Source organism: Jaculus jaculus, chromosome 9, assembly GCF_020740685.1.
Source record: "Jaculus jaculus isolate mJacJac1 chromosome 9, mJacJac1.mat.Y.cur, whole genome shotgun sequence".
NCBI classification, from domain to species: domain Eukaryota; kingdom Metazoa; phylum Chordata; class Mammalia; order Rodentia; family Dipodidae; genus Jaculus; species Jaculus jaculus.
This window is the reverse complement of record NC_059110.1, coordinates 77,211,031-77,225,957: the sequence shown is the minus strand read 5'-3', so window position 1 is coordinate 77,225,957 and position 14,927 is coordinate 77,211,031. Positions and strand designations below refer to the sequence as shown.

Genomic DNA, 14,927 nt, shown 5'->3' with positions numbered 1-14,927 from the left:
AGGACCTGGGTTCGATTCCCAAGGACCCACGTAAACCAGATGTACAAGGTGGCACATGTGTCTGGAGTTTGTTTGTAGTGGCTGGAGGCCCTGGTGTGCTCATTCTCCCTCTCTCTGATTCTCTCAAATAAATAAATAGAAATAAAAAAAATGGTGGATTTGTTGAAATTTAACAGCCATTTCAGATAAAAATGGTTTCTGCAATAGATATAAATCAGCATTTCTGTGTTTTGCATGTGTGTGTATGTGTAGAGTGCATGTATATCTGTGTGCTCATATGCATGTAGGTGTACGTGCACATGAGTGAGAGCATGTGGAGGCCTGAGGCTGACACTGGATGTTTTCCTTAATCACTTTTCTCTGTATTTTACTGAAGCAGGATCTCACTTCAAATCCAGGGCATGCCAGTTCAGCTAGTCCAGCTTGCCAGCTTGCCCCTGACATCCTTTCTCTGCCTCCCAAGCACTGGGATTACAGGGAACCGCCATGCCACCTGACATTATGTGGGTAATGGGATCTAAACTGGTCCTCATGCTTGTGTGGCAAGTGCTTCATCTACCAAAGCTATCTCCCCAGCCCCAAATTGGTACTTCTTGACCTGACTTGAAAGGCTGTGAAGTGACAGTAAATACTTCTTTAATGTGGCATAATGCATCTTGGGCCCCAAACCACCATCAATCTTTAAAAAATGCTTATTATTATTATTATTATTATTATCATCATCATCATCATCATCATCATCAACATATTTCGTGTGGGTGTATCATGTGTTGATACCCTTTTTTCCCTTGTCCCTGCCTCCATTCTGTTGGGGAAGTTCCTCAGTGGGGTTGCAGGTATTTCCCATGGGGTTGTGATTTATGCATTGTGAGAGAAGCAGTTGGTTATTTTGGGGGGAGGGAATACCTCTGGGCATGATGTTTCAACCTGTGGCTCTTACAGTCTTTTGCCCCTCTTCCACAAAACTCCCTGAGCCATGATGGGTGAGTTTTAAGTCTACTTTAGTGATAAGCTGTTAGGAGCTTCTCGATCTCTGCTTTGGTAAGTATTGAGTATCCTCAGGGTCTGTCTCCTACACCCTGGTGCTGATTATTAGGTTTATCATTGAAGCAGCATTCATGCTCATCTCCCCAATTCCTCTGGTTTCAGCTGTGGCTTGGCTGAAGTGCAAGGGGTCTAGCTACCTTCTAAAAAAAATAAAAAGCAGATTTCTGTGCATGCACCCGCTGGAGCAGGGAATCTGGGAATAGCATCAGTCTTTTTCAAAAATATTTTTATCAGAGAGGGAGATGTGTGAGGAGAGAAAGTGAGAGAAGAGAGAAACAGAGACACAGAGAAAATGGATGCCCCAGGGCCTCTTAACCACTACAAATGAACTCCAGATGCATGTGCCACTTTATGCATTTGGCTTTATGTGGGTATGGGGGTCTCCAACCCTGGTTGGCAGGCTTTGAAAGCAAGCACCTTTAGACTGCTGAGCCATCTCCCCATTCCCCACCACTAGTCTTAAAGAGGTAATACTAGAGGTATCCTCACTGTCAGGGGATACAACCACTGTACAACAATACAACCATCAATACTATTGACACGCATAAATCTGGAACTGTTCACACAGGTCATTTAGTTATTTTACATATTTTAAAAACAAGATTCTGAGAACTTTTTAGTTGTTCCTCTGATATTGTAATTCAGGGAAATGCTAACACATCAAGGATCTAAAAGATGTTTGCTTATTATGGTTTTAAGTTATGAAAGGCAATAATAGCCTTATATACTTTTAATTACATTTAAATAGTGATGTCCAAATGAAAGCAAACAAACAGACAAAACAAACAAAATTTCCCTGGACTCATTTCCTTGATCCATCCCACTTCAGTCTTCAGCCATACTTAATTTGACTGACATTTCTCAGTCTAAAATACATTTTTCTGCCTTTTATTAAAGATACCTGAGTCTTGCATAATTTTTCTTCCCACCTCTACAATTTTGGGTATTATCAGCTTAGGGATCTTCATTTATGTCATAGCCTGAGACACCCCAAAACCCAAATGAGACAACTGTTTATTGGAGAATGTTATCTCTTGGAAGTGAGAGGTAGAAGGATATTAAATAGTGAAGAGCAGAGACACAATCCTATGGTAGCTTCCTAACTTGGCTCCCACTAGGAGTGACAGGCATATATCCACCATCTAGCACCTGCAAGGGTAGACACAGAGGCATTATGATATAGATTAGGAGGAACCCAGTGGCAGGGCAAAAGAAGCAGATGGAGGAGACCTGAAGGTAATTCTGTCAGATTGTATGAAGCAAATTGAGGTCTGCATACAGTTGTGTACTACAGCTATGTCTACATTAGAGATTATAGATGAGAGAACTTGAGGTGGTACACAAGAAGTGTTTGACACAATTGCCAAGAAAAAAGTATCTCAGTGGCATTCTTGTGGGGACAGGGAAGTGCCAGTGCCCTCAGCAGCTTGCTTATGGGGACAGGAAAATGCTGGTACCCTTGGTGACTCATGAAGGCAGGGATGTCCTGTATCCCAGTGGCTGTGGCTACTGTGTGTGGGACAAGGAAATCTAGCACCATGGGGAGGGTCCTGTGAAGTTTATTAAGCCTTGGTGTGCAGGAAGGGTACTACTGGATCCCCACACAAGACATGTTGGGACAGACTGGCAAACAGGGCTCTGCCCGCAATCATCAATCCCAGACCATCACCACAATCACATGACCCAGGCAGGCCCCATAACCATGAGGACTGAGATTCATCCTCCCAAGCTGGATCTCCACTATCCCCTCACCCTGCCAGCCACCAGTTTCCACAGCGAAGCCCACTAAGGGCCAGGAATCAAGTACCAGAGAGACAACAGGACCCTGCCTGGTCACTGAGTTGGCCAGATAGCCTAGGGTCCCATGCAGAATTCCCAAGAGAGTAAAGATACAAGAAAGACTTAGCTCAGGTTCAAGAACACCTAGCCATAACTTGTAAATATACCACTGTCTCATTCCTGCCTTGACCAAACCTGAACAAGGCAATCAACATGTATTCCACAAGAGATACTAGTTGGTGTAGTCTCTGAAAAATAAGACAATTACTTCAAGATGAGCAAACCCCACAAATCCTACAGGGACTATTCCACAGAATAACCAAAACTGAAGAGATTAACAATCTCACCCAAAAAAGCAAGAGGGAAAAAGAGCAACCATGAGAAGAACAAACAGGAAAATATGTAAAGTTCAAGAAAATACCAAAATTCATAAAGCCCCCAATTGATAGGGATTAACTCATATCTCACAGTTATAACCCTATACATCACTGGCCCCAGGCTAAAGAGCTGGGTCAGAAAAATGGACCCATCAATTTCCTGTCCGTAGGAAACCCAGCTTACCAATAATGGTAGACCTTACCTTGGGATAATGGAAATAAGAAACAAGCAGGGGTGGCTGTGATAATATCAGACAAAATAGACTTCAAACCAAAATAAAAGAAATAAAGAAGGAAAAATACAATACAATAAAGCAAGAGGATATTACAATCATAAACCTATATGCACCAAACAAAGGTACACACAATTTTATAAATCAAATTCTGTTAGATAAAAAACCAGAAATAACCCCCAACACAATTATAACAGGAGATTTTAACACTCTACTATCATCATTAGACAGATCATCTAAGCAGAAATTCATGAAACAAGGGAGTAAAACAATACCAAAGAACAATTGGAATTAACAGACATCTATAGAATATTCCACCCTAATTCCATGGAATACACATTCTTCTCAGCAGCTCATGGAGCCTTCTTCTAAAATAGATGATATACAGGGGCATAAGACATGTCTCAGCAAATATAGGAACATCAACATAATTATGTGCAGTATATCAGACCACAATGCAACAAAGCTAGACATTAACAATAAGGGAACAACAGAAAATCCACCAACACCTGAAGACTGAACACTCAGTATTAAATGCTGCATGGATAGTTGAAGAAATAAAAAAGAGGACTTCCGGTCAAGATGGTGTTCACCTAACCCCACCGTACCTTCTGGGGAAGGAAAAGTAGTTTAGGGCTCATTGGGTCTTCTAGGGGAAAGCAAAGTCTAATAAACCTCCAGTGGGAGGGCGTGGAGGAACAAAGCAGGGAATCCACCAATCCCCTCAAGCAGCCATCCTAGCCACAGTCCAAACTGTAGATTCCTCCTCCATTAACTGCAGGCCAGGGGACCCAAGCTAGCAGGTCAGCGTAGCTCCACGTGCTTCTCCATGATCTCAAATTCCATCCCATTCGCCAGTGGCCCCCACTCCCCACCCCCCATTCCCATGCATGGACCCAGGCCATCAGGCTAGAGTTCCCTCAGAGGACCTTCACGTGTGAATGCCATCCCACTTGCTGCCACCCCCCACTTCCTTATACAGACCTAGGTAAGCCACAAGGGACCTCCACATGCCATTGCCCCTCCGTGCATGGACCCAGGCCAGCAGGCTAGAGTTCTCCCCTCCCTAGGCTATCTCACCACTGGGCACCTCTATGGGCCCCTGCATGTCACCTAACCCAAAGCAGTCCTATGTCCCCACCCTGCCCTGTCACAGGACCTGACAATTTCACCCACCCCCTGCTACAGGGTTCCAAGGGACCTGTTGTCCCATCCCTTCACCCTTCAGCATTGTGGAACCACCACACATTGCAATTCTCCCCCACCCCCAAAGCCAAGTCACACCACCAGTCTGCTTTGGCCCATTCCCTTCTATCCCGTCTCCTCGGGTGACCTAACTATGCAATCCCATACCCCAAATCACAGAACACAAGCCCCTTCATCAGGTCCCTGGGCCCTCACCAGAGCCTCATGGGCTCCTTCCCTCTGAGCAGGAAGGCCCAGTTGCCATCAGAAGCCTAGTGGAAGTAAATATAAAAGGAATAATCACTGAAGACACTTACAAAGGTTGACTACAGCTTCCTCCTAAATTAAATAAGACTCCTACACTGTGATGGGAAGACCACAGTGCAAGAGGAATAACATGAAAAATCAAATGCAAGTAAATCCCATAAGATTGCACAGTCCTACAATGGATGTCTCTAATCAAAACATAGAAGAGGCTGCCGGCCATGGTGGCCGCGGGGGCCGCGTCGCTGTTGGGTGTGGTGAGCTGGGTGGAAGAGCTCGGGGACCAGGCCCAGGCCCACATTCAGCAGCTGAGCAAAGCGGCGGGTGAGGATGATCACTTTTTAATTCGGGCCTCTGCAACTCTAGAAAAATTGAAACTCGTGTGGAGAAGAGAAAGAATTTTCAAATCCATCACATCTTCTGGAACTACACACACAGGCTATCTTGGACATGACATATTTTGAAGAGAATAAACTAGTAGATGAAGATTTTCCTGAAGACTCTTCTCCAGAGAAAGTAGAAGAGCTGATTAGTTTTCTTTCAGAACCAGAAATTTTAGTCAAAGAAAACAATGTGAATTCAGAATCCTGCGATTTGTTTGGGGATGAGCTACTAGAATGTCTCTCTTGGAGACGAGGAGCCCTGCTGTCTATGTATTGTCACTCGCTAACTAAGAGAAGGGAATGGCTCTCAAGAAAATCTAATTTTCTTCAAAAGTACCTTGTTGATGGAATCAGTTACTTGCTGCAGATGCTAAATTACCGGTGCCCTATCCAGTTAAATGAATGAGTTTCTTTGCAAGACTAGACACAGCTAGGTTACTGAGTGCAGGAATATTCAGTGACATTCATGTGCTGGCTATGATGTACAGTGGAGAGATGTGCTACTGGGGACTGATGCATTGTGCATATCAACAGCTGGAAAGTTGTGAAGTCGATACTGGTGTTTCTGGAGCAGGCTGCACTCTACACAAAGAGCCATTAGACTTCCGAGAAGTAGGAGAAAAATTTTTGAAGAAGTATGTATTTGTATGTGAAGGAACTCTGAAAGAACAAGAATGGAATACAATAAATGCAAAACAAATTTTAAACTACTTTCAGCATTGCTATAACTAGTAGCTTATCTCATCCTTTGCAAATTAAAACAAAAATCATTAAGTGGAAAAGAAAGTTTCAGAAAAGAAGATTCACTACCACTGATAATTGAGAATACTACACCACATAAAGATATTTAGTATGGTTATCATTCTTTAAATGCTATTACCTGTTATTATATAGTCTTAAATCTGTGAAGAAATGATTTCTTTCATTTCTAAATTGGCATATATGTTATTGTAATTCACCTTGAACTATATATAATCCTGTTGCTACTAAGGAGGAATCCAATTTAGCATCACAAAGTTTTTGTTTATTATTTTTGATTATCATTGTTTCAGTGTAGGAAAAGTACATGGAACATAAGATTCAATCTTCCTTTCTTCTTCTGTGTTTTGTTTGTTTGATTTTTGTTTTTTTTTGATGTAGGGCCTCTTTCTAGTCCATGCTGACCTGGAATTCACTATGTAGTGTTAGGCTGGTCTGGAACTTATAGTGATCCTCCTACCTCAGCCTCCCAAGTGCTGGGGTTAAAGGTGTGTGCCACCATGCCTGGCTAATCTCCCTTTCTTAAACTTTGCCATGCTTCAGAGATTAAAATCAACTCACCCCATTGTTTCCTTTATGTACTATGGGTATTAATATAGGCAAAATGAAAGATTCTGACTAATTCTCAGATTTCATTTCAATAAGGTGAATAACAAAAGATCACAAAGGAGTCACTGTGCTTATGTTGTATGTATTACAATCATGCTTCAATTTTTAACTTACTCATTTCATGAAACTTCAGAAATTGATTTCTTACCTTGATTAAAATGAAATTCATGGTTTCTCAATGAAAAAAAAAAAACCATAGAAGAGGTAATAGGATCAGAACACCAAAATGAATATACGAGCTAGAAACCCTGACCAAGAAAATAGCAGAACTTGCAAGAAAGCAACAAAGGGCTGATAATCATAATGCTGTCCTCTCTAGATTAGACCTAACAGGTAAGAACTGGGAAGGGTTCCAAAGACAGTTAAATGCTCTGAAGGACAGTGGAAAAAAAAGACCTCAATAACGGGCTGGCTAACCTCAATGAAAACATAAAGAAATGCAAGAATTAGCTGGGTGTGGTGGCACACACCTTTAATCCCAGCACAGAGGTAGGAGGATTGACATGAATTCGAGGCCACCATGAGATTACATAGTGAATTCCAGGTCTGGGCTAGAGTGAAACCCTACTTGCCTCAGGGTGGGGGGGACGAAATGCAAGGATGAATTCCAAGAAGCATTAAGAAAATGAGAAAATGATGTGAAAAGGGAACTCAACAGAGGGATGGAAACTATACATTAAAAAGGCAGTAGAAAATACAAACCAAATTGAACAAGCCCAAAACTCTATAGAAGCTCTCAAGAGTAGGGTCAGCCATGTGGAAGATAGAAACCCAGACCTAGAAGACAAACAGAAGAAACAGTTTGTGAACCTAAAAGTTTCAATAAGTTCAAAAATTTCTGTGAACAGAGTATGAAGGAATTGTGGGATACCCTTAAATGTCCCAATATTTGAATCATGGGAATACCAGAAGGGGAAGAAATTCAGACCAAAGGCATGATGAACTTATTCAACAAAATTATTGAAGAAAACTTACCCATTATCTCAAAAAAAAAAAAAAATCCCATCAAGTTACAAGAAGCTAACAGAACTCCAAACAGACTGGACCAAAGGGGAAATTCTCCAAGACATATTATCATTAAGACCCTAAATATCAATACCAAAGAGAAATTTCTAAAAGCAGCTAGGGAAAAACAACATATTACATATAAAAGAAACCCCATCAGAATTACTTCAGACCTCTCAATGGAAACCCTGAAAGCCAGAAGGGCCTGGAATGGAACACTGCAAAGTCTAAGAACTTATGGCTTCCAACCCAAACTACTCTACCCAGCAAAAGTATCCCTCATAATAGATGGTGAAAGAAAAACTTTCCATGATAAAACTCAGCTTTGTAACTATATGAACACAAAGCCAAACCTGCAGAGAGTACTTCAGGGAATTCTCCACACAGAAGAGTCAAATGACCAACCTCAAGTATCTACACTTGATCACAATAACCAACCTCAGAGAAGGCCACAAAAAACTACAAGGTCCAAGAAGACACTAAACCACATGAATCACCACAATATGGCAGGGATAAAATCAAACTTTAAAGTTGTGACTCTAAATATTAATGGCCTTACTTCACCCATCAAGAGACATAAACTAACAGGGTAGATCAGAAAATTAGACCCCTCAATCTGCTAGCTTCAAGAAACCTACCTCACCACTAAGAACAGACACCTTCCCAGGGTGGAAGGGTAGAAATTGATATCCCAAGCAAATGGAAATAAGAAACAAGCAGGCATAGCTATAATAATATTGGGTAAAATAGACTTCAAACCAAAAGTAATCAAAGAGGACAAAGAAGGCCATTTCCTACTTATCAAGGGAACAATCCAACAGGAGAATATCACAATCATCAATCTTTATGCACCAAACACAGGTGCACCACAAGGTATAAAACAAAACCTACTTAACAAATCAGAAATAACCACCAACACCATCACAGTTGGGGACTTCAGTACTCCACTATCAGCAATAGATTATTCAAACAGAAAATTAACAGGGAAGTGAGAGAGCTCAACAGAACCATAAATCAATTAGACCTAATGGACACCTACAGAACATCATGCCTGAAATCCACAGACTAAACATTCTTCTTAGCAGCCCATGAATCTTCTCTAAAATAGATCATATACTGGTTCATAAAGCCTACCGCCATATATTTAGGAAGATCGACATACTTTCCTGCATGATATCAGATCACAATGCTGTATTGCTAGAAATTAACAACAGATGATGCGCCAAGAATCCCATTCCCTGGAAACTGAGCAATACATTTTTAAACAATAAATGGGTAGTAGACAAAATAAAAAATGCAATTGTGAAATTTCTAGAAATGAGTGACAATGAGAACACATCATACCAAAACTTATGGGACACAATGAAGGTAGTCATCAGGGGAAAATTTATAGCAGTAAATGCTTTCATAAGAAAGACAGAGAGATCCCAAATCAATAACCTAACCATTCACCTAAAGGCACTGGAAAAGCAAGAAGAATCCAACCCAAAAAGCTCCAGACAGAAAGAAAGAATTAAGATCAGAGAAGAAATTAATGATTTGGAAACTAAGAAAACAATTAAGAAAATAGATGAAACAAAGTGCTGGTTCTTTGAAAAATAAACAAGATTGATAGTAAACCCCTGGCCAATTTAATCAAGTGAAAAAAAGAGATGCTTCAAATTAACAAAATTAAAAATGAAAAGGAGAGATCACAAAAGATAGATCAGGACTTATTTCAAAAACCTGTACTCCACAAAACTTGATGATATGGAAGAAATGCATGAATTCTTAGACACATACCACTTACTAAAGCTAAACTCAGAGCAGATTAATCTCCTAAACAAACCTATCATACTCATCAAGATTGAAAGGGTAATCAAAAACCTCCTCCAAAAGAAGAGCCCAGGACCAGATGGCTTCTCAGCTGAATTCTATCAAGCCTTCATGGAAGAACTGAAACCAATTTTTCTCAAACTATGCCACACAATTGGAGAACAGAGAGAGCTCTACAACTTCTATAAAGCTACTATCACCCTAATTCCAAAACCAGGCAAAGATGCCATAAGAAAAGAAAACTACTAGCTTATTACCCTGATGAACTTAGATGCAAAGATTCTGAACAAAATCCTCACAAATAGAATGCAACAACACATCAAAAGCATTATCTACCTTGATCAAGTAGGCTTCATACCAGGCATGCAGGGGTGGTTCCTCATATGGAAATCTGTCAATGTAATATTCCACATAAACAAGGTTAAACACAAAAATCACATGATCATTTCGATAGCTGCAGAAAAGGCCTTTGACAAAATACAACATCACTTCATGATCAAAACATTGGAGAGAATAGGCATAGATGTTTATATCTCAACATAATAAAGGCTATTTAGAAAGCTCCTAAAGCCCAAATAATACCGAATGGAGAGAGACTGGAGGAATTCCCATTGAGATCAGGAACATGACAGGAGTGTTCACTCTCACCTCTGCTCTTCAACATAGTACTGGAAGCCCTAGCTCAAGCAATAAGACAGAAAGGGATACAAATTGGAAAGGAAGAAGTTAAGTTAGCCATATTTGCAGATGACGTGATTCTATACATAAGAGACCTGAGAACCTCCATCTCAAAACTCTTAAAGGTGATTAACACCTTCAGCAAAGTAACTGGATATAAACCAATGCACAAAATCAGTAGCCTTTGTATATGCACAAGACAAAGATACAGAGAAAGAAATAAGCAACACTGTCCTATTTTCAGTAGCAACAAAAAAATAAAATACCTCAAAATAACATTAACCAAGGATGTAAAAGACCTATACAATGAAAACATAAGGACACTCAAGAAAGAAATTGAGGAAAAATTGAGAAAATGGAAAGACCTCCCATGTTCCTGTATAGGCAGAATTAACATTGTGAAAATGGCAATCTTACCAAAGGCAATATACAGATTTAATGCAAAACAAATCAAAATACCAACATTTTTCTTCACAGAGATAGAAAAAAATGATCTCAAAATTCATATGGAAAGGCAGAAGGCCTCAGAGATCCAAGCATATCCTCAGAAAAGAAGCCCCACTAGTTCAGGAACTTAAATAATCACTCAACCATTGGGATCTCATGAAGCTGAAAAGGTTTTTCACAAACAAACATACAATAAGCAGAGCCAAAAGATCGCCAACAGAATGGGAGAACATTTTTGTTGGCTATACAACTGACAGAGGCCTAATTTCTAGAATCTACAAAGAACTCAAAAACCTAAACAATAAAAAGTCAAACAACCCACTCACCAAATGGGGCAAAGAATTGTACAGGGAGTTCTCAGAGGAAGAAATGCAAATGGCAAACACACACTTAAGAAAACGTTCATTATCCCTAATCATCAGGGAAATACAAATTAGAACAACTATAAGATTCCTCCTTACCCCAGTAAGGATAGCAAACATTAAAAAAATCAAATGAAAACAAATGCGGGTGAGAATGTGGAGATATAGGAACCCTCATTAACTGTTGGTGGGAATGAAAAATGGTACAACCACTATGGAAAGTAATATGGAAACTCCTAAAAAGGTTGACTATAGAGTTACCAACAGACCCAGTTATTTCCTTACTAGGCATAAAAGCTCCATGTCTCAGTTCAGAAAGATTTGCTCAATCATGTTCAATAGCTGCTGAATTCATAACAGCTAACAGCTGGAATCATCCCAGATGTCCATCATTAGAAGAATGTATAACCAAGATGTGGTATATCTACATGATGGAATTCTACACAGCAGTAAGGAAAAATGACACAATGAAATTTGAAGAAAAATGATCAAATCTGGAACAGATAATTCTCAGTGAGCTCACCCAATCACAGGAGGATGATTGTCACATGGTCTCACTCATCTGCGGCTCCTAACCTGAATCTGCCCAAGATGCTGACATACCTAATAAGCATCTCTAGAATCAGACCATAAGGAGGGTAGGGTGGGGGTGGGGGGACACAAAACTGGACCCAAATGGCAATGGTACCATGGAATTCTACATCCTAAAAGATAGACTAAATGGTTGGACCTTCACCAGGCCCTTAGAGGGAACACCTGAATCATAGGGCCCTGGAGAGGGTATGATGAAGACTAACATTAATCTCCTGTTTCTCACTCTCTCCCTCTTCTATCTCTTTTATATTACCTATCTTTTTCTTCCTTATTTTTCTTGGCATTGGCCTGTAACTCCCAGTACCAGCATATGGTTAATATCCACAATGAGCTGTTGATCAGAGACACCTACAAGGTTTCCCAAAAGAAGACAGATTTCTGTCAGAGTACTTTATGACCCACCGAAGTAAGTGGTAAGACACTACTACTGAAGACACCATATGCTGTTGGTATGGAACATGGAGTGACCTGGCTGGAATGTGGAAGAGAGTCAATTCCAAACAGTTAGCTTGTCTAGTGCCAGAAGGTGCTACATAAGCGACTGGGGGAAAATGGCCAACATCTGTCCAAGTAACTCGTGTTCTAAGCTACTCAGCAGCAAACAACCTGACATGAAGCTCACACAATAGTGGCTTACAGCCATGGTGGGTAACCAACTGCTCTTGATTTGACTAACTGATCCACTCAGTGGAGCAGAACCCATAGCTGGAGGTGGGAAGTAAGTCAGAACCATATCCAAAAAACAAGCCTGCTCTCCATTATCAAGCTCTCACCAATCATGGGCTACAAATGGGTCTACACCTATTAATTTATCTCTAAAATAATAATGGTTATACCATTTATCCAGTGCTGATTTCACTCTCCACTGGAGAATTTGCTTCTTTTTATTCAGATGGACACAGATCCTAAGGAAAGAATCAGCCCATCAGACCTCACTAGGGCCCCAGGTGAAACCAAGAGTAATTGGGGAAATGAGAAAGAGTGCTGCTTTCTTTGTAAACCTGGTACCAGCATAAGGGTGAAGGAGATAGACACAGAGAACACTCAACTCCTACAAACCAGATATCCAGAGACACAGAGGCTCCTAAGACCTCATCACTGAAGACCTAAATGAACCCAACATGACTCAGGGAAATTTGCAGAAAAGGGGGCGAAAGATTGTTAGAGCCACATGTTGGGACATTATGCACAGAGACATTGCCTCTTACCCATAACTGATAGCTAACCCCACAATGCGCGACCCACATTACTCAATGAGGAGGGTCCCTGCAGAGGGGAAAGGACAGGGAAGAGGCTAACAATGGTACAAACATGGCTATATACGCACTGTGTACATAATTAATAATAAAACAAAATAAAATAAAATTTAAAAAGTGAAAAAGAATAAAAAATAAATTAAAACTTTCTTGAGCTTAATGATGAAACACAACATATTAAAACTTATGGGACACAATGTAGGCATTATTAAGAGGGAAGTTTATAGCACTAAATGCCTTCATTCCAAAAACAAAAAGTGCTCAAGTCAATAATTTAACTATTTAGCTTAAGGCATTGGAAAAAACAAGAACAACTCAAACCCAATAATATCAGACATAAAGAAATAAGATCAGAGCAGAAAACAAATCTGTAATAAATAAATCAAAAACTGATGAAATAAAGAGCTTTTTCCTCAAAAAATTAAACAAGATTATAAACTCTTATCTGATTTGATTAAAATAAAAAAAAGAAGGCTCAAATCAACATGATCAGAAATGAAAAAGGAGATGTTACAGCAGACCCTCGTGAAGTGGGGAGAATTATCAGGACATATTTCAAATATCTACACAAAATTAGAAAGCTTGGAAGAAATGGGTGAATTCCTTAACTCATGCCACCTACCAAAACTAAACCCAGACAAGATAAACTACGTGAATAGAGACATAACATCAAATGAGATTGGAGCTGTAATTAAAAGCTTCCCAACAAAACAAAGTCCAGGCCCAGATGTTTTCACTGCTAAATTCTACCAAATCTTCATTGAAGAACTAAAGCCAATTTTCCTCAAGTTATTCCACACAATTGAAAAGGAGTGAATCCTCCTGTTTCCTTCTATGAAGCTACCATTACACTAATACGAAAATGAGACAGACACACACAATAAAAGAGAACTATAGACTGATATCCCTGATAAATTGTAATGCAAAAATTTTTACTAAAGCTATTCTTACAAACCAAATTTAAGAACAAAAGCCTCATCAACCTTGATCAAATGAGTTTCATCCCAGGGATGTCAGGATGGTTCAACATATAGAGTTTGATAAACATAATAAATCCCACAAACAGACTCAAAGACAGGAAGCACATGATCATCTCAACAGATGTAGAAAAGGCCTTGGACAAAATCCAACATCCTGTCATGATTAAAACACTAAAGAAAGGCTAAAGAGATGGTTTCGTTGTTAAGGCACTTGCATGCAAACCCTAAGGACCCAGACTTGATTCTCCAGATCCCACTAAGCCAGATGTACATTGTAGTGCATGCATATGGAGTTTGTTTGCATTGGCTAGAGGCCCATTCTCTCTCTCTCCAAAAAATAAGTAAAAATAAAGTATTTTAAATAAAAAACAAGAGAAGATAGAGATGGAGGAACCATATTACAATAAAAGCAATAATATACAACAGACCTAAAGCCCGTATCATACTAAATGGGGAAGAACTCAAAGCAGTCCCATTAAGGTCTGGAACTAGGCAGGAATGCCCACTCTCACCACTGCCTTTCAACATAGTACCTGAAGTCCCAGCTCAAGCAATAAGACAAAAGAAAGAAATCAGAGGGATATAAATTAGAAAGGAAGAAGTCCACCCCTATTTGCAGGTGATATGATTCTTTACAAGAGACCCAAAAGCACCACCAAAAAACTCCTAGAAGTGATAAATGCTTTCAGTAACATAGAAGGATATAAAATCAACACACAAAAATCACTAGCCTTGTATATATCAATGATAACAGTATGCAAAAAGAAATCAAGTACTCTGTTCCGTTTTCAATAGCCACAAAACAAATCCCGTACCTTGGAATCTCCCTAATGAGGGAAATAAAAGACCTATACAATGAAAACATAAAAGCATTGCAGAAAGAACTGGAGGAAGACACGAGAAGATGGAATGACCTCCCACACTCATGGATTGGTAGAATTAATATTGTTAACATGGCCATCCTACCAAAGCAATATGAAGATTCAATGAAATTCCAATCAAAATCCCAGCCACATTCTTCACAGAGTTAGAAAAAATAGTCCCTACATTCATATGGAAGTACAAAAGGCTGCAGATAGCCCAAAATGTACTGAGTAATAAGAAGAATACTTCAGGTGGTATCTCCATACCTGATTTCAATTCACACCGAAAGG

General features: G+C 39.8%; 1 pseudogene; it reads left to right on the top strand.

Annotated features, from left to right (window-relative positions):
- The first annotated feature begins 5,106 nt into the window (after positions 1–5,106).
- Positions 5,107–6,029, top strand: LOC101595127 (annotated as a pseudogene).
- Positions 6,030–14,927: the final 8,898 nt, after the last annotated feature.